The sequence below is a fragment of the Drosophila mojavensis genome, unplaced genomic scaffold (genome assembly GCF_018153725.1).
Source record: "Drosophila mojavensis isolate 15081-1352.22 unplaced genomic scaffold, ASM1815372v1 contig_136, whole genome shotgun sequence".
NCBI classification, from domain to species: domain Eukaryota; kingdom Metazoa; phylum Arthropoda; class Insecta; order Diptera; family Drosophilidae; genus Drosophila; species Drosophila mojavensis.
Genome location: NW_025318667.1, coordinates 12,092,543 through 12,112,725, shown reverse-complemented (window position 1 = coordinate 12,112,725; position 20,183 = coordinate 12,092,543). Strand labels below are relative to the sequence as shown.

The 20,183-nt window shown below is 37.9% G+C and overlaps 1 protein-coding gene across 2 annotated transcripts in view; it reads right to left on the bottom strand.

The window, feature by feature from the left end:
• Positions 1–20,183, bottom strand: part of LOC6585290 (GAS2-like protein pickled eggs) — a 79,245-nt gene that overhangs the window by 53,401 nt on the left and 5,661 nt on the right. For both annotated transcript variants that reach the window (XM_044011724.1, XM_044011723.1), the window contains exon 2: positions 19,049–19,108. The gene's annotated coding sequence lies outside the window, so the exon portion shown is untranslated. The remainder of the gene's footprint in view (positions 1–19,048; positions 19,109–20,183) is intronic.

Below are 20,183 nucleotides of genomic sequence, written 5' to 3'. Positions count from 1 at the left end.
TTGTTGCAAGCAAAGGTTGGCTACTGTGCAAACTGCATCCGCAGTGGGATTTTTATAGATGTATCTGTAGCTGCAGCTGTATCTATATATATATATACGTATATATATGTGTCTATATCTGTATCTGTTTTGGCACGCATGTCTCGAGCTGCGACGCTCTGACGCATTGTCTGAGCGTGGCTCAACAACTTGAAATTGTGGCATAAACACGTTCTACAATTTCCGGCATGAGTGTTGGCGTTGTTGTTGTTGTTGTTGTTGCTGTCGATTGTTGTTGTTGCTGCTGTTGTTGCTGCTGCTGCTGTTGTTGTTGTTTATTAGTTTCATTGATCATCATCATTACGCGCACTAATGCGCCGGCTCGTTGCTGTCTGCCTCACCCCTCAGCCCGTACGCCTCACCCCTCACTGGCTGACAGGTAAGCAAGATAAAAACAACAACCCCAATTTGACCTCTTGGCCTAATTGTAAACGTTTTGATCTCACTACCATGATCGACACTTGCACTCGCACGCCGTTGCAGCTAATGAATTACAGTCTGAATCAACACTTGCCAAAATAGCATGATTTACGAGCTCTTACAATGGAAGATGGAAGCCACAACACTCGCACTTCATTCAGGTAAAACTTGGCAGACGTCAAAATCTCTATAAATTGAATACTCTATTTACATTCAACAACAGAATTGCGTAAGCAACAGCAATTGAAACAGGTAAATCTCTATCAGTTCGTTAAAAAAAGTGCAAAAGTTGAGTTGAGTTGAGAAACTCTCTATAGTATCTAAAATTACTATATTACTCTCTATATGGTATCTGAATTTATTATAGAAGATTATGTAAGATTTATATATTGTACTATCTGAAATTATTGTATTGGATCTCTATATAAGATCTATATATATATCTGAAATTATTGCAAATAAATTTTAATGCATTTTATTCAACAATAAGAAAGTGTCTATTGGATTTACGATTTTTTGAACTTATAATTCGCACATAAACAAAATCCTTTAAGCTACGATATTCGATTTGACATAAGTACTTTCTGATACGCTATCTATTTAAAGAAGATATCTATAATGTTGACAAGCATTACTTGAAATATTCGAATATCCGGAAGTACTTAAAAGCAATTTCCCTTAAGATATATGCACCTTTCTGTCGTATAGAATTCTCGATATAAACAAGGAATCTATGCCAAAGATAAATGAAAAAATTCTAGGAATCTTCATCGGGGCCATATATTAGCAGCAATCGAACAGGAAATTGTTGCTTTGGTCGTTTAAAGTTTGATTAAATGTTATTTATAGTTTATGGCGAAAAAAAAAATAAATAAAAATAAAAAACAACCAAAAAGAAGTATATTCCCACAGTGAAGCAATATATTTATAAATAACTGTTTAGCCTTGCCAAAGAGTCAAATTTTAAAGGTCTTTTACCCGCCGACATATGCTTGAGTCATTGATATATTTGTGTTGCTTTAGAACAATCAATTTGTGAGCGCGTCTTTATTTAGTGGCTTTATAATTTGGCAAGCAAAATGATTAGTGAAAATAGGGGGAGAAACCGCGAGTGAGAGAGAGAGAGAGAGAGAGAGAGAGAGAGAGAGAGAGAGAGAGGAAGATAGTGCCAGAGATAGGGTAAACTATGAGCCAGGGCCTACAATCTAGCTGCAAGATCTTAAACAGTTCGACCTTAGGCGACACACACCGAGTCGATCAAGTGGTCCGCGCGCTCAAATGATCGTAAATTAAATAAAAATAAAATAAGAAAAAAAAAAAAAAAAAAACAAAAAATTTACTTTCGATTTTAGTGGGGCCCCTGTCGAAGATGGGGAATCGTTTTAGTAATTAATTTATGACTCTTGAGGGCAATTACATTAAAGCATTTTTGTTTCATTGTTTTTCTGAATTGAAAGAAAGGGCCCAGCACAGCAGCGATCAAGTTTCAAGATCGTGCCAACTATTGAAGGACGCAATCATCTTCAATCATTAGCCAAAGACAGAGCATATATAACATCATTTGTGATAATGATCGGGCAATCAGAAAACAGTGTGAATGCCAAGCCGGCCAATGGCCAATGGCCAATGGCATGTCAAATGATCTGACCAAATGGCCTAGACAGCGCCTAGTTGACGATTGCCCAAAAAAAAGTAAATAGAAAAAACCAAAAAAAAAAAAAAAAAAAAAAAAAAACAAACTGGAAAACCCAAAACAAAGCCAAAGACCCCAGCGCACGCACTTCATTTGATTTAGGGGTCTTGGACGCGAGAAAAAAGTGTCCCACGAGAGGCCCACATAAAACATAATCAACATAATAAACATGCCAACGGCATTATAATGAACTTGTGCTTGAAACACGAAAGCGAACAACATACGAACATCAAACAAATTCACAGCCAATTTCAATTCCAATTCCAATTCCGATTCCAATTCCAAATCGAAGCCCAGCAGGCCATCCACAAGTCGCTGGTCAACTCGATTTGCTGCTTGCTTTGCCGAACGCATGGAACCAGCAATTAAAATCGCTTTTCGAAGGCTTTTCGATATAATGTTACACGCATAGAAAGTTTAATTTCTGCTTTGCTTTGCTTTGCTATTTGTTGGTTAATTCGAAATTCATTTATTGCATAAGATTCTGTACAACAACTCGCTGGGGCAAAAGTCTCGGCTAAAGAAAATCGAAGAGAGAGCTCAAAAGATACCTGAAACTCTTTTAGATATTTTATGGTTCTATGATGTTGCTTAGTTTTCTAATGATATATTTTTGTTTCATTAGACAACATCAATTCGATCTATCTAGTTTTCTATGATCAGTTGATTTTCAATCATATATATATTTAATAAAAGATCATAATCTATTAGTCTGTTCTAGAGATTTCTGTTGATCCCAAGCTGAGATCTACTTTTAATGTCTTCATTTATCCAGATCAGTTGACTATATAATATTAACTGGATAATTTACTACATAGAAATACTCTTGACACGATAACCGATTACACTCATAATTAGATAATCATAATAATCATTTACTACATTAGTACTACATTGGTAATTTCGCCATAGGCTTCATAGGTTCTAAGTAATTCCCTTCGACATGCACATTGATTGTTTGGCTTCGTTTCCCGGCGTGTATTATTATCGATAACTTTATCGCTTGCCATTTCCGCAAACTCTTTGAGCATTCGCATGCCCAGCGCGTCGCTCCAGAGGCTGTTTGCCATATTTGCCAACGCCCAACGACCGCTGCATTAAAGCGCGATGTTATCTATCTATATATATGTATATGCAAATATGCATATATATATATATATATTATATGCTATATTGTTCCGTCATATTTCATCGGCAATTGCCGCGATCGCCCTGCTGACAGGAGAGTTGACAGCCAACAGCCAACAGGCGACGTCGTTGCCGCTGCCAGGCGCCAATTGCATTAAAATATTCGCAGCAGCTAAGGGAGCTGCGGGAGGCGACCTGAGGAGGCGACAGCTAGGTAGAGAGAGAGAGAGAGAGAGAAAGAGAGCTGTTGGGGAAGCGGGGCATTTGGATTGTTAAATATTGATGATAATACGAGTAGAATATATCGCGGAGACCCCAGCGAGCCGATTAATTGCCGGCAACTGCGCATGCATAGATAAATATTAATGTGAATAGAGTCGATTCCACCCCGACGAGCGAAACACTCATACACACTCACTCGTTGTTTGTAACGAATGAGGCAAAGCCCAAACGAATTGCGCAGCGATAAATTACAAAGGAATTCGTAACGCCCAACGGTCAAAAAAAAATTGAGGCGTAACGAGGCGCTAAGTTAAACCCAGTTAAACCCAGCAAGTACCGTAAACTCGATTATAATCGGCAATAAGAATCTATCTATATTACTTGCTGTCTCCATGTGTATGTGGGGATTTGCATTGATTTATTTTGAATAGTTCGCCTAAAGTGTATATGTCTTATATGGGAAAAGACGACGGCGAGTCCCCGAACTGCAATATCTAACTCATTGTATCTCTCTGCCTATCTTTCTCTAACTGTATTTCTAGCTCTTTCTATATAAAACTCTCTCAATTTAATGAACTATCTTTCTCTTTCCTTCTTGTCTCTATATCTTAGCTTCTTCTGCTCTCTGCCTGCATTTCTAACTAGCTTACTTTCTCTATATACATATATGTATCTCTCACAATCTGTTTATATTTCTCCTTCTCGCTCTGTCTATATATATATATACATATATATCTCCATCTACCTATCATTCATTCTCGACTTTTCTCTATCCATTTGTCTGTTAGTCTCTCATTTTCTTCTTTACTCACTCTCTCTTCTTGACTGTCTTTACCTCTCACATTTTCTCTCCCTGTCTGATTTTATAATAAATTTGTCTTTCTGTCGTATATCTCTTTCTCCCTCTCCTTGCCTCACTCTCTCTCTGTCTCTCTCTCTCTCATTCTTTCTACATCTTCATTGATATTGTTATCTCTCTCTGTCTCTCATACTCTATCTAGATTTCTCTCCCTCTATTTCTCTCTCTTTCTCCTCTGTCCCATACTATCATTGCAAAATAAAGACATTCATGGTATTTTCCATTATTCCCATCGGCTCCCCCCCCCACACTACACAGCTCACCCTCTCCCCCCTCCTCTCATACCCCTAGCCCCAATACCCCGCACTGTAATGCTCTTACATACTGTATATTATTCACTTAGTCGCTTTGCGCTGTGCGAAATTATTTATGCAAATTGTATGCGCAAAAGCGAAAAGTAAATAAAAATGTTTGCATTTATATTGATAACAACATAAATGAGTGTCTGTCTATGTGTGCGTGTGCGTGTGTGTCTGTGTCTGTGTGCGTGCATGTTTATGCATGTGCATGTGTGTGAGTGCTTAATGCACTTTAAGTTTTTGCATTTGCAACTTGAAACGAATCGAGTCGAGCTCTGGCGCTGGGGGCGTCTACAGCGAACGGGGGCGTTGTCGTCGGCATTAGTCAAAGGCATTTGGCTACCGATTTGTTTTACTTGCAACTTCGACATTGGCGGCAATTGTTGTTGTTGTTGTTGTTGTTGTGGTTGTTGTTGTGGTAGTTGTTGTTGTTGCTGTTGTTTTTGTCGTTCTTGAGCTGCACATGCGCAAAAGCCAAGCCAAGCCAAGTCGACGACGCCGCACCGCGAACATCACCTCCACCTCCACCGCCACTGCCACCGCCATCGACATCTATCTAAATTGTGTATCTTACGGCCCGACGCATAGTGGGATAGTTGGTGCAACTAATGAGGCTGCCACAGCTACATGCCACATGCCACATGCGAGCCGATACGAAACGCAAAGCCCAGGGGCTTGGGCGGCCAACATGTGTCACCATAATCAAACAAATCTACACACATGACCATTAGCCGATATACATATATATGTACATATATATGTATATACATAGGTATATATAAGGTAAATATATTTAATATATATAAGGTATGAACCACCAACAGACATTACCGATTAACCAGATTGTCGACCCGTTGATTTCGCATACCCTTCAACCAACAATGAGTGCATGCATAACTCGCATAAGCATATGAAAGACCAAAAATATCGATAAATATATCTATTTGTAAGCACTAAGCACACATTATTTGTTTCATAACCTTCTATGAGGAATAAGTAAGCCATGTATAGCATCTAAAACATATGGCTTGACATTTCACTATTTCGATATATATCGGTGTTCAGTTACATTCACTTTTAGTACAATGTCTCAAAGAGCTAGAAAGATCAGATTGAAACCTTTCCATAAATATATCTTGCATTTTTACGAATTTACTACAACTCGATATATATCGATTTTAGGCGCAGCACCCATTGCAACAATCGAAATTTAATTTCAACACCTAGTTTACTTTAGATATGTTTGTAGTGTTAGTAATCCATATAATCAGATACAAGTTCACAGAACTATATACATATAACTATTGAACTATCGATATATTTATCTTTAACAGATATCTACCACATTTACAATTGGCAACTCTAGCAGAGGCAATTTTGAACAGTTTTCTCATCTACTATTATGCTTGCAGGGTATCTGCTCGTTGGGCATTTCCAAGCCGATGTTAATTTGTTGTTGTTCGCTTGTTAATTAATGCAAAGGCAATACGAAAACAACAAATAAAAAACGCACCACGACAAGTTTCAGTCACTAAATTAAACTTTTCAAATGATTTAAGCCAAATGCCACTTTGCATTCAGGGCCATCGACTTGGCCACACACGCACACACAAACGGACAGACAGAGAGAGCGACAGAGATAGAGAGAGATATATATAGAGAGAGAGAGAGACATATATGTGAGCTGCAGACATGGAAATGGGCGTCTGGGCCCAGATGTATCTCTAGCTGTAGCTGTAGCTGTAGCTGTATCTGTATCTGCGTCTCGCTGCTGCGATGCCTTGACAAGTCAATTTTAGTTTTGTCTCTAACGGTAACAAGCTGTTGACAGAGCCAGCCAAACGAGGGATGGGGAGGCAAGAGGATGCAGCACGTATGTGTGTCTGTGTGTGTGTTGGCCTGCTGCAGTTGCAGATGTTTAAATAATCTTTTCGACATCATTGACTGCCCGCCTAGAAGCCCAAACTCAATCAACGGGCGGTCCATCAAGAACTGCAGCTGTAGAGCAGCAAAACTCTAATTTAATGAGCCCCAAAATCTATGAGTCTACCAAACATGGATGATTGATGCATTTAATGATAGAATATAGAATATAGAATATATAATATAGGATATAGAATATACAATATTATTAACACTTTTAATATTACATATATAGAACTTAAGGTGAACTAGTTCGTATATAGAATTCAAGCTTCTGCTTGAACTAGATCAGCTTTATGAACTTGTTTTATAAAACTCTTCTGTTCAGTGAAGTTTACTATTTTTCATATAATACTTACTAAAGAGATTATAAAAATGAACAAATATAGAACAGCGATGTTTGACTAAGAAATACCCTAACTATATTTACTACGACAGCTCATAGAGAATTTGATGAATCAATTTGTATGCATCTCACGTAAATGGATCAATGATCAATCAATGATTGTAAGAAATGCGTGTACTAACAGCAAACTGTGAGTAGGAGCAAGGCATAAGAACTGAGTAGACCTAGATCTTAGGACTGTTGAGATCGACGGATTCAACGAAGTGAATAAGCTATGCTTTATGCTAGCTGCCTGCTACTTAAATGGACAATATCCGGCGACTAAAACTATACGTTCTGGATATTACAATGAGAGACAGACAAAGACACACAGAGAGAAAGAGAGAGAGAGAGCGAGAGAAGTCTATTAAACACCCCAGAACTCGGGCATTGTGAGCTTAAATAAAATAAATGCAATCGCAAATTGGAATTGAAAATTGTAAACGTAATTGAAATTACGAAGGCCATTGCAGTGCGACACTAAGACTAACTACGGGAACGGGTCGCTCTCGCACAGTTCAGTGGATGCTGGGGTGACAACACGTAAGTCTCTGCGCCCTAGTCGAAAACCGATAAGCTGCATGTTCATCTGGCAGCCAGCATCAAATGGGATATACATTTTTCCACTGAAATGATTTTCACCAAATTTTCCGCCCTTTTCCACAGTCCTGCTGCGTTTGGGGTTGGCCATAAAGCTGTCACCTTTTAACAAAGTTTTCGCCACAATACCGTTGAAGATTTTTACAGGCGCTGGCCGAACATGGACTCAACATGCCTGCCATTACAAACATATTTATACCCATGTCAATTGACTAAATAAAATGCAGGGTTTATTTGAGCACCCATCTTAACGAAAATTATATACAAATTTTTGTGGTAAGGGATATATGTATGTATATCGATGTATTTCAACGGCTCAATTCTAAATATTATGTATATTACATTATTTTCTTTAACAAACTTGCAAAATCGATAATTATCGATATTATTAATCAATTTTCTAAAATCTATTAGGAATTAAAACAATTTTCAAATCATGAAATCATAAAGTGTTGGTTTAGTGTTAATTTATCGATTATTATCGATATAAGGACTAGTGCTGTTCAGCATTCCTAATAATTTAAGGAAGGTTTTGCTCTTCAATTCAAGCCATTCACAGTGGAAGTAGTATAAATTATGAATAAATTTATCGATTATCGATTTTCGATATTTAGCGAAGCGTAATGCAAGTCAATCAAATAACTTAAAATTTAATATTTGGAATTAAAAGAGAGTATCGCGCAGCTACAAATTTGCAGTAATTCAAAGGGTATCTGTCAGCCTGCCATGCCCGAATGAAGCGCTTTTGTTTTCCGTTTCGTTTCGTGAAAAATCATAAAAACGAAAGCAAAGAATTTTCTTTTTTGGCGGTGCTGAAAGGTAATAAATAAGCGCTAGATGCGCACACGTGTGCTGTTAATCCAACGCACCCCAGCCTGCAGGCTGCAGCATGCACTCGACTCCGCACATCCCATACCCCATACCCCATACCCCATACCCCACACCCGCTATCCTCTGCCCCAACACTTTCCCTGCCTTTGCCACATCGAATGAATGGCGAATGCCCCCGCAAGCGATCCACAGCAGCAGCAGCCACGCATGGTGCGTCGTTCCAATTAACGTCACAGCAAAATGAGTCGAAAGACGTAGCAGCAACAAAAAGAAGCCGAGCCAGAACTGAAGAGAACCATATCGGAACAGAGCAGAGCAGAGCGGATCCAACCCGACCATACCGTGGCATACCATATCTTAACATACCATGCCATAATCATGCCCTACCGCTCCATGCAGCTGAAGGAAAGTGAAAGAGTCGGTTGAAAATCCCAACAAAAGATGAAAGCAACAGGATGAAGAGGGCGGACGGGTTTAGGGGCAGCTACAGCTGCAGATACTTCAGCTCTCTCTCCCTATCTCTCTCTCAATACCTATATATAAGGTATGCAGACACACACACACACATATATACAACAAATGCGTGCTTTGTATTGCAAAATTTACATAAGAAAATGTTTTGTGGGGGGGCCAGAACTTTAGGGGTAGCTACACATTCCGATTCAAGCGAGAAAGAGAAAAGGACAGAGAGAGAGGGAGAGGAAGAGGGGAAGAGCTAGAGGAAGGCTTCATAGAGTCGAGAGGTCCCTGGCAGCAATTGACATTCCGTTGGCCGCATTACGTCTTCAATTAGGGGTTCGTTGCGAGTCAAAACAAATGCAATTTCCACTAAGAAGCAGCAATTCAAAACACTTCACCAACTCCAGCCAAAGGCGAACGCCCATGAGGACCTCTGTAAGCTATCTGTATCTCTGTAAGCTATCTAGCAAATATTTGCTCTCTTTGCTTTCATACTACACTGTTTGAGCTGGACTAACAAAGTGATCTTTACTGATCTTTCAACAAAGTTTTCAGTGTATTCAACTAGTCACTTCATGTTTTATTTAGCGTTAAATGCGTGCAGAGCCGCTTAGACAAAGCGATCTCTTAAGATATCTTTCCTGATACGATCATTGACTGATCATGATCTGCCCTAATTACATTTAGGTATTCAATTCTTGCGATATAGCCACGATCGTTGTCCTAGTTTAGACTGCAGCTGCTTCTCGCACTGCATGTACTCCACAATCAACTTAGCCTAATTTGTAGCCGATCGTGGCACTCAATTACGGGCAAATGCATTGGCCTAGCCCATACCTGGAGTGCCTCAACAAGCACGAAGCCTAAGACGACGTGTGACGATTGACGATTGATGATCGAGAATTTAGATGGAGTCTATTCAAGTGGAGTCTGTTTACGAATAGTGCAAGAATCACGCCCTTACACACACTAAAACACACACACACCTAGCAGAGATGCTGTTCGATTTGGGTGTGGATCTACAAATTGGGCTGGGCCAGTAGCCTTGACCCAAATCGTTATGTGCTGAAAGCGTGCTAATTGCTAAAAACAAGAGAAAAAGGAACGAAAGAAATCACTTTTCAACGATGGCTAACCCTCTCCACAAGAGCTATTAGTGTAAACATAATAAAAACAAAACAATGCCAAAGATTAGACAACTCTATGGCAGTTCCCAAAGATTGGGTAAGCCCAAAGCACGTCTACAATATAGTATAGGTACTATATGCTAATGTGTGTATATATACCCGAAGAGATATTCTTTGATATTTATGTGCTTGAGGTGCATGAAAGGTGAGAAAACTTGAACTCAATAAACAGACCAAAGACAAAAACACTTTTTTTTTCCCATTGGTTTTTGTTTTTCTCTCTCCCTATTGTTGCGCCTATTTGGGTGTTACCATATGGATAAATGCACGTAGACACACGCGCACACTGAGAGAAACTGAGTGCGAGCGAGTGTAGAAGTATATGGTCTGACTTACCACATACGTTAGATAAGATAAGAATGAAGCCATGAGGCATTACTATTGACATTCGGTTCAAATACCAATTGTTGTTTGCCTTGTGGCTTGATTGATACGACCAAAATGATTAGTTATTGGATATATGGGCTAACCAGCTATCTATCTATGCTACCTACCACGCACGCACTGTCACATACTGTTAAAAACAATAAACCCGACAAAATGAACTCAACATACGCAAGGGCAGACCTTAGACTATGCATAACTGTGATCTATGTTGATTTAACATATGCTACAGCATCTGTTAATATTTAACATTTTTCACAAACAAAGCTTATAGATATTGTATATCCAGAAGAGCCACAACCTCAGTTATATTTGTAGATAATATATCTATCTCAATAATCTCTCTAGAGTTTTTCATTCATTATTATGTAATAATTTCCAAGTTTGCCCTACTTCTTCAAGCATAAGAATTTATAGAAATTGAAAGCTTAAAAATGCTTTGATTAGAATTTTTTCATATCACATACCAGCCTAAAATAAAATTAATATTTCATACACTTAAAGTGAAAACAAACAAGATCGTTAAAAACTTTTAATTGTGATATTTTATAACAGATTCGATTACGTTTTTGTAAAATGGAAAGTGGGCTAAAAAGAAAAAAAAAACAGTCGATCGTTTGCCTTATATGCAAATCTCATTTGCAGCCCTTTTCCATTCCAATTATATATCGGAATCGGGGTATTAAAAAAGAGACCCATAAATGCCCAAATGAAATGCTCTATCTACACACATATTGCGCATATGCAAATGTTCGGCTCAATTAAGAGCGTCTGCACAGTGGGCAAAACTCAAACTAATTACACAAAAAAAAAAAAAAAAAATAATAATAATAATAATAATAATAAATTTAACGAAAGTACATAAATAATAAATATTTAACAAACTTTATTATTTTTTTTTTTACATTTTCTTAAATTTTTAAAAATTTGATATTGTTTTAGTATTAAGTTAAACAACATTTTGCCATTAATTTGTTTACTTTGCTCCATTATACATTGCGGCCGTTTGGCTACCGTATTGAAGACGCCCAGCCAACACATTAAAACTGCCCATAAACCTGCCCAAAGCGGGCGTGGCACACGTTAGCCACGTTAGCTAGTCAATAGGCAGCCGCACGCTTCGACTTTTATGGGCCCATCATAAGAAATGTGGAAAATAAAAAACCAAGACGAAGAAGAAGAAGCAAAAAAAACCTGTCCATGTTGGCTCATAAGAAAAGCATTAAAAAAATAACCACATAAAATACAATAACAAATAAAGCGTGGGAGAAGGAGACGCCACATCCTTAAAGGATTATCAATCGAGCTCCAGCTAATAAATCCTCCAGAGAATTGAAATTCAATTATTCAGGTAATTCTCACAAATTGAAACACCTTTTGATGGATTAGTTGGCTGGAATTCAGGCTATGCGAGGCTCAAGGGGAAAGCAAAGCCAATTAGACAAAGGCATTGCAATCGGGTGTAACCGACTGCTGAATGCACGTCTCATGATGATGACGCAGCTACACTGATAAGGATCTGACTATGCCTAGATAGAGGGAATATACCTATATATATATAAATATGCATGTATATCCAAAGTTTACAGTCGGGGAACGAGCACCGACATGCTAATATACCCTTTTCTATTCAGCTAGCAGCTGGCGCATTCAAATGAAAGACTTTGTCTAGAGCCTTTTATGTGCTCTTGAGTTTCGAACAAGATCTCATTTTGTTGGTCATCTTATTTTATTGTTATTGTTGCCTTTCTGTGTTGTTGTTGCTGTATCTGTCAGGGTTGCACTTGACATTCAAAAGATGCCGGAAAATTGGCAAAACTATGAAAAATGAGTGCGAACAGGCACAACAATAAGCTGAATGAAACTTTAGATTGCAAAATATCCAAGAATAGAATGGAAGTTGACTTTGAAGCAAGTCCAACACACACACACACACGCACACACACACAACAATGTGCTGTGTTAAGTGCAGCGCCGTGTTGTGTTCTGTCTATTCAAATATATATACAAATACATTCATATACATATATATCTTTATATACGTATGAGGTAATTTCAAACACAACAAATTAGATAAATACAGCGCTGGAGAGGTGTGAGAAGCGCGGAGAGCGGCGACAAGCGGAACAGAGGGAGACAGACCCAAAAGACCCGCATCGCAAACATGGCAAACTAACAACAACAAGACGAGATGACATTGACATAATGATTCTTAGTTAACGTTTACGATTTCAAAGTTTCTCTGGTTGTTGTTGTTATTGTTGTTGTTGCTGCTGTTGTCTTTCAATGTGACTGGGTTCCGGCGTGCGTCGCTTGCGAGACTTTTGACAAGTTTTTTTTTCTTTTTTGTTATTATACCCTGTAGCCATAGTTAAGCCTAAAGAGAGTTAAGAGAAGCTCGAAGATCTAACTGAGCTTTCATTTTCTCCTTACATCGATAAATATCGATGAAAGCTGAACTCTACGTTAAACAAAGCTCGAATTCAATAAACATATTCTAACTTCGATAGGTAACAGTAGCTATCGATCCAAGCTAATACAAATGTACCCTACATTTAAAGGTTTATGCATTTACACATATATCCATGTGATATTGTGATTATATATGGATTACATCAAAAAATATCGATAAATGCTTGTACGAATCAATTGTTGAATCGATTAATTATTGTATTAATAAATTATATACTAGTAGATCAATAGATTACTATAACGATGTATATCGACTAATGGCTATATCGAATTAAAGCCCTCTCCATCTACTTTATCCAGTTAGAAACTTTCGAGGGTATCCAATATTCGACTATCGCATTGATTCTCTTGTTGATTCTTATATTTGTCGGTTGATTTGAGCTTTATTCTTTGTTTTGTAGTTTTCCTTTTCTGCGGATCGGAGCAGCTTAATGGACAACAGACTTAACTTGACTTCAGGCTAAGTAGTTGCTTGCTTGCTTATCGCTCTTTGTTTTTGGTATTAATTTGTAGTTTCGCTTTGCTTTGTTTTCTCTTCTGTTTAGCTAAAACCCCAAGCCGATCGCCCACCCAGCCAAAACAACAAATATTACCAAAAGAATTCTTAATTGCAGGCCTTTGGGCAGTTGGTGCTATGGATTTTTTGGTATTTTGTTGCTGTCTCACATACGTAGCTCTTGGCCAACTGCATGATGTAAGCTGCCTAATTTGTCTTCAAGTCGTATTCATCAGGTTCGTCCGGTTCGGTTCGGCTGGATTCGGATCGCATCGAGCTGTCCGTCCGGTCCACGTCATAATTCATAATCTTTTGCACAATTTTTTGGAATGCTACGATTTGACATTCAACATTTTTGCTTTATCTGCTTCTTCTTAATTTTTTTTGTTCAACATTTAAGTCATTCATTCCGCAGCTCATTCGTCACCTCAAACAGATGACATATGGTATGCTGGCTTCATAAAGTTCAATAGGGTTTATTTCGCTTTACCCCACCAACCACCCAGCCAAAGGATGCTCGAATATGAGATACTCTGCAGGGGACGTATTCAAATTAATGTTAAACATTTATCTGATTATATTATGTGCAGAAACTCTAAAAGTTCTGTAAAAGTTCAGAATTTATATGATATACCTTAAGAGCACGTGATATTTATCGATTTCAGAGATTTTTCTACATTTGGGTACATTTTCTACATTGTGGCGCTGCTAAAGCCCTCAAGCAGGTCTTCTAATCTCTGAAACTTCAATACTATAAATCGATAATTATCGATAGCTTACTATTTTCTGTACATGGGGTTATGGCAAACGCCAGTAAATTTAGCTAAATGTATCCAAGGCATAATAGCAACAAAACTAAAGAGACTTGAGCTAGTAGAGTCTAGTTATCGATAACGATAAATTCACTTTTATCGAATGAACAAAGGCAAATTTCCACATATACAATTCTGATACAATAACATAGACAGATATATCGTCTAGAGTCGGTAATATTTCTTATCCCATCAATATAATTTTTTTGAATTTATTTCCTTTCCCACTCTATATATACCCAGATTCACACAATATCTGCTTCACATCAGTGCAGGGTATGAAACAATCCGTTGATGACTAAACGTTATTAAATGTAATGAAATTTAAGCATGCGTCGTTGTCGCTTGGTACCCCTGACCCAGTAACGACTTTGTAATAGGAACACAAGCACACACACACGCACACGCACACAGACACACTAATCTTCAACTGTCTGTGTAAGTGTGTTATATTCATATATATCATAAATATGCTTTTGATTAGAGCCGCCAGCCGCCCGCATCAGAGTTGATTTTGTTAATAGGCGACAATCATGGCGCGGCATTTAATCGAACAACCGTTGCCCCGCCTACCCATTGAGCGGCTTAAATGAGCCTCACAGTGTTAATTCGATAATTGTGACAGCCGCAGGTACTCAAAACTGAGCGGAGCTACTTACAAAACGTTGAGCAAATGCCCAAAGAGATTAGACAAGTGAGAGAGTCACTTCAACAAAGTAGATCATACAAAATGCGCAACAGCTCTAGAAAGATCAGTTAGATGGATCAGCAAATCGATTTCACATTTGCCAATGCCACGAAATTTGAGCAGATAAGTGTATATAGATCATAAAAGGAATTGAAGTTCAGATTAGGATTCAAGCTATTACTAAAGGCTCTAAGGCCAGGGCTTGAGATCATTGTGAGCTCGGTCTAAGTCAGCTCGTAGATCATTGTGAGCTCGGGCTAAGTCAGATTGTATATTGGTAAGATTTTGAACATGATTACTAGAAACAAATTTAATAGACTCAGCCATGTTCAGTGTAAATAAGGATTTAGATTGAAACGAAGCTTGATCAAACTCTACCAAGATTTTTCACATGATCTTCAGTAGCTCTGACAGGATCAGCTATTAAATCAGATGTATGCCCCTAATGAAAAGCTCAGGTAAATAAGTAGTAATTAGCAACTTTAAATATATATATTATGAGATCGAAAACTATCGAGATCAGCCACATCCAAGATAACTAAAATCCTCAATGCAATAAACAAGATCGGCAGCAGTTCTGAAAAGATCAGCAAGATAACCTCGGTTAGAGATAGACAAGATCTCCTACTAGATCCTGTTCCAATAAGTTGAAATTGAAATAAAATTGAAATGAAGTTCGAGCAAAGTTTACGTCAGCCTGAAAGCCGCGATCACAGCAAGATCAACTTCACAGTTGATTCGATCTCTAAAAAAACACAGAAAAAAAACACAAGAAAAACAATAATAATAATAAAAATAGCTGCCGTTTCACTCTTGAAGTGAAACTTTTGGCATTACATTGTCATACTATATGGCCATTGTCTGTGGAGTGGCAGGCAGCGCGGCATCAAATGATTTTATTTCTTCACCCACAGCCCACATATTATGAGCATCCATCAAGTTGCATGGGCCGCATGCCGAGCTGCGAGTCGCCAGATCAACGATGTGAGTGCGGCTGAGCAATTAATAAGCAAATAAAATGCCAACAACAATGCGGGTTTATGACCACAACAAAAACACACTCACACAGACACACACACACACATATGCACGCCCCCTTTTTGCCAGGCAAATTGCGTGTGCTCAAACAACTAAATTTACAATGCTGCCTGGGAATCCAGCGAATGATCACAGCGCAGAGCGTCGCAACGTCTGACATTGCCCTCGATGGCGCAAATGAAGATGAAGTTGAAGATATTGAGGAGAGAAAAGAATTGACAGACAGCTGGAAGTGAGAAAGGATGCCCTATTCTTGGCAATGACTCAGTCAAGGCTCCACGAAACTGTTCAACTGATCGCACAGCAAATCAAATGATCGCTGCGATGAAAAACGAAACATAAGAAGTTGCAGTGATCTGTCAGAAAAATATTCAGCTTTTATACCCGCCCGCAAGGGGAGGAAGAGGCCAGAACGATCATAAAACGATCTGCCAACGATGATCAGCTTATTTCTGATCCTTTTCTTTGCAGTGTTGCAGATCAGTGCATGAAATGTTATATGATCAGCAGATTTTCTACTCTTTGGGTATGTCTGATAGAATTTATTTATGAGGGACTGATTGGGAAACAAATAAAAACATAACCTTAACCTTCGACAGTTTCAGTGAGCTGTTGCCAAAAAACGATAACTGCTTTATAGACCTACCTTTCTTATATAATAACTCCAGCATCAGCTGTAGATATCTTCATGGAGATCAGCTTAAAGATCACCTTTAGATACAAAAAGTATGAAAGATCATATCATAAGTAGTAAGTGGGCATAGGAAAAGAAGCAATACGAGGCATAAATAAAGAGCTTTCAAAGACTCCATATGCAGCTAGTTTAAGCCCTTGGCCTACCTTTAGCTATAGGTTTGTGCTTTAAGTCTAATATTCGAGATTCACTCAAAACTCATTTTAACAACTCGCTTAACTACCATAACAACCATATTCTCTGTTTTCGCTTTCATTTTCCTTTGCCTATAATCATTCACTCTCAATTTTCTTAATCATGTGGAAATCTATTAACGAAGATCATCAATAAACTCAAGTTCCGTGGAATTGTGACAAGTGTTTATCCAATTTGGTAAATCTTGAAGCAATTCTGTGCGGCTATTACAACCTTTAGGCACTCACTTGACCCACACACACTCAGAGAGAGGAGGGAATTTTGGGTACGTCAAGCCCATAAATGAACTGTCCAGGTAAATGGGCAACATGTCGAACTGACGTCGTTTGTCCATTTGGTCGGAGCTGTCGAATCGTGCAATAGATATTAATAAATATTGAAATATGGCCAGAAATACATGCGATGGCTCGATTAATGACAAACGACAACAAATCGCTGCCCGGGCCCCGGATTGCCCAATCGATCGATCGATGGATCACTTGGTTAGATCGCTTCGGATCGTCGCGTATTGTGCGCTGCTCACCTTTGGCGTCAGTTGCTATCTATGAATTAATTTGTAGCCACGTTTGACCAATTTGTCTTTAGTTTTTTTTCCCCCCCTTTTTTTTTATATTTTGATATATGTCATTTTTTGTTTTTATTTTATTTTATTTTTTTTGGTGCTGCCTCGTTTGAATGACAATCGGAGCGGTTTGATAAGCGACTGCGACTATGCATGGAAAACGGAAACGAAATCGAAACCCACAATTGACTGATTGAAAAACGAATCCAAATACGAACAAATTTATCGAGTGGGGTGTGCATGACTAGCTGATACCTTGCACAGTGATTAATGGATAATGGATGCATGAGTAAAGGAGATTCGAGATCGTTACTCAGATACAATATACAAATGTGTCCAAGATTACTCTGTGATGTGAATGTGTGTATGAATTTATAGCTAATGGAACTAAGAGTCTTTAATAGAGAGTCTATAATAACCGACATTAATATATCGACTCAGTTCTTCGTTATGTATAAGAATATATTGTATATGTATATAATCAATATTTACTTATTTAAGATATGAGTGTCCTCTAGTTGGGGGTAGTGTAGATAGATCGTTCCGTTTATAAGCTGCGACAGATGGACATACTAGAGCGTCTCAGCGAGTCATCGTGATTAAGAATATGTATATACCTCTATATATGCCTCCACTCAAACATAGGCTAAATATAGAAAGCCCATTAGATGTTTTTCTCGAACAATTTTATAAATTTTCATTGTTTGCTATACTTATATTTTTCTCATCTATAGTTAACATTTACAAATTACCTATCAAAGCGACAATACCCTCTATTACAGGGTATAGCAGTAAAGTTCAACCAAATTAGCTAGCAACGCGAATGCAATCAAAATATTATGCGACAAACTGTGCGTCACTTTTTCATTTGTATTTCTTTTTCTTTTGGCAAACGGCCCATAAGCCATTTGAAATTCTTGACCTACGACATGCGAGACTCTACCATATGTACATCTGTGTATATATATATATCTATATATATATATAGAGCTGTGAGTGTTGCTTATTTGCGGACATCTGCGCGATGTGACATGACGAAATGTTTTTTTCGGTATATAGATATCGGACGCCCAAAAGGCGCGTTGCCTGTGATTCAGATCCGCATTCGTGGAACCAATGATTAGTTCAGAGGCGTCTATATAGTAATATGGTGAGAATGACTGCTTGTATTTGTGGGTTGCAAATTGTTGGCGCCACGTAATGCCCGATAAGCCAAATCTGAATGGAACAACATGTTGAGAAAGTGTAAAGAATTTGTCAACGGGAAATTTGATAAGAATTACGCATAGCCCATTTGATAAAACCAATTGGTTGATGGTTAGGGTTTTCTCTGGAAACTATCCATAGATGATCCGTTAAGAACTACATACTTTAATAGAAGAGTCTTAAGATCATCTGAAGACTATATCATATAGCTATACCGAGAGTATCTATCGCAATGTTTTACAGTTTTATCAACGTAGAGCTTGCTCTATATAATTACATATGAAATTCGGTCTTTAGCTCAACATAAGCTCAAATTGAATTTAGCCTATTACTACTTTACTACGAATTTAAGTTCCTATAAATATTCTGGTTCTTTCTATTCTTATTATTCTCCCTAGATATTATAGTAGAGCATTACATACTAGTTACATTACATAAATAGTTAAATTAACTTACCGAACTGATGTTGCGTGTCTACTAAACGTTAATAATTTTTATTTGTTTTTTTAATGGAACCTAGAAGACAGAAGAAGGAGAAGAAACACATTAGCATTATGTTACAAGCTCGAATAAATATAGAGCTAAAGGTAAACACTGTAATGTGACATCATCTGGATTGTAAGTGAAGTAAGAAAATTTGCTAACGAGCAACACCGACTGCATACTACTCGCTCACGCCAGTATACCAGATCAACGTGGTTGGAAGGCTTTCAAATAGGTTTAAGCTATAGCTGTAGAGGATACAAGTAGTGTTGGAAAACTTTTAAATATATACGTTTTTCTCTGATTTGGAATCCCCCAAAAGATTAGTTATAAACTTAAGAGAAATATGTACTTAAGTATTTGTAAGTAGTACTTTAAAATATATTTCTTGTCTCAAAGAATTGATTACTACAAAAAAAACTTCCTTATGGACAACAAAACAATATATAATACATTAATCAACCTCATAAAACAACCATTTCAGCACGCGAATAAGCATTAAAACGGTAAATAATGTTCTTTATACCTTTATATGTATATATATACATACATATGTATATAGAATATTTATATTTATAAGTCAATAAATATAGGCGTTAACGTGGCTCGAATGGCCTACGTAAATATGCGATGAAATGCGCGAAAAACTACAAATGCGATTCATTATGAATACACCAGGGAGAGAGAGAAAGGGTGAGCGAGATGGCTTGAGTTGAATAGACAGATAGATGGACAGACACACAGACAGACTACTCATGTACCAAATACAGATGTACAGATGCATGAGTGCGAGTACAACAGATACAACTCGTCAGCTTCGTGTAGGCTTGTTTTGCAATCAAGCACACAAACACACACACACACACACAATGTTTTAGCAATAAGCTAAAAGCCGACAAATGTTTGACAAGCGGAAATGGCAAAAAGCACAGCAAACACGCGCAAAGCACAACAAACAACAAAAACATCAAAAACATTTTGCGATAAAGCGACAAATCTATGCGAAAAAAAATCAAGCAATAAAGAACAGCAAGAAGAACCAACTAACAAATCCTTGACTTCCAGGAATGATCTACAAGAAAGAAAATAACCTGAGAACTAAGATCAT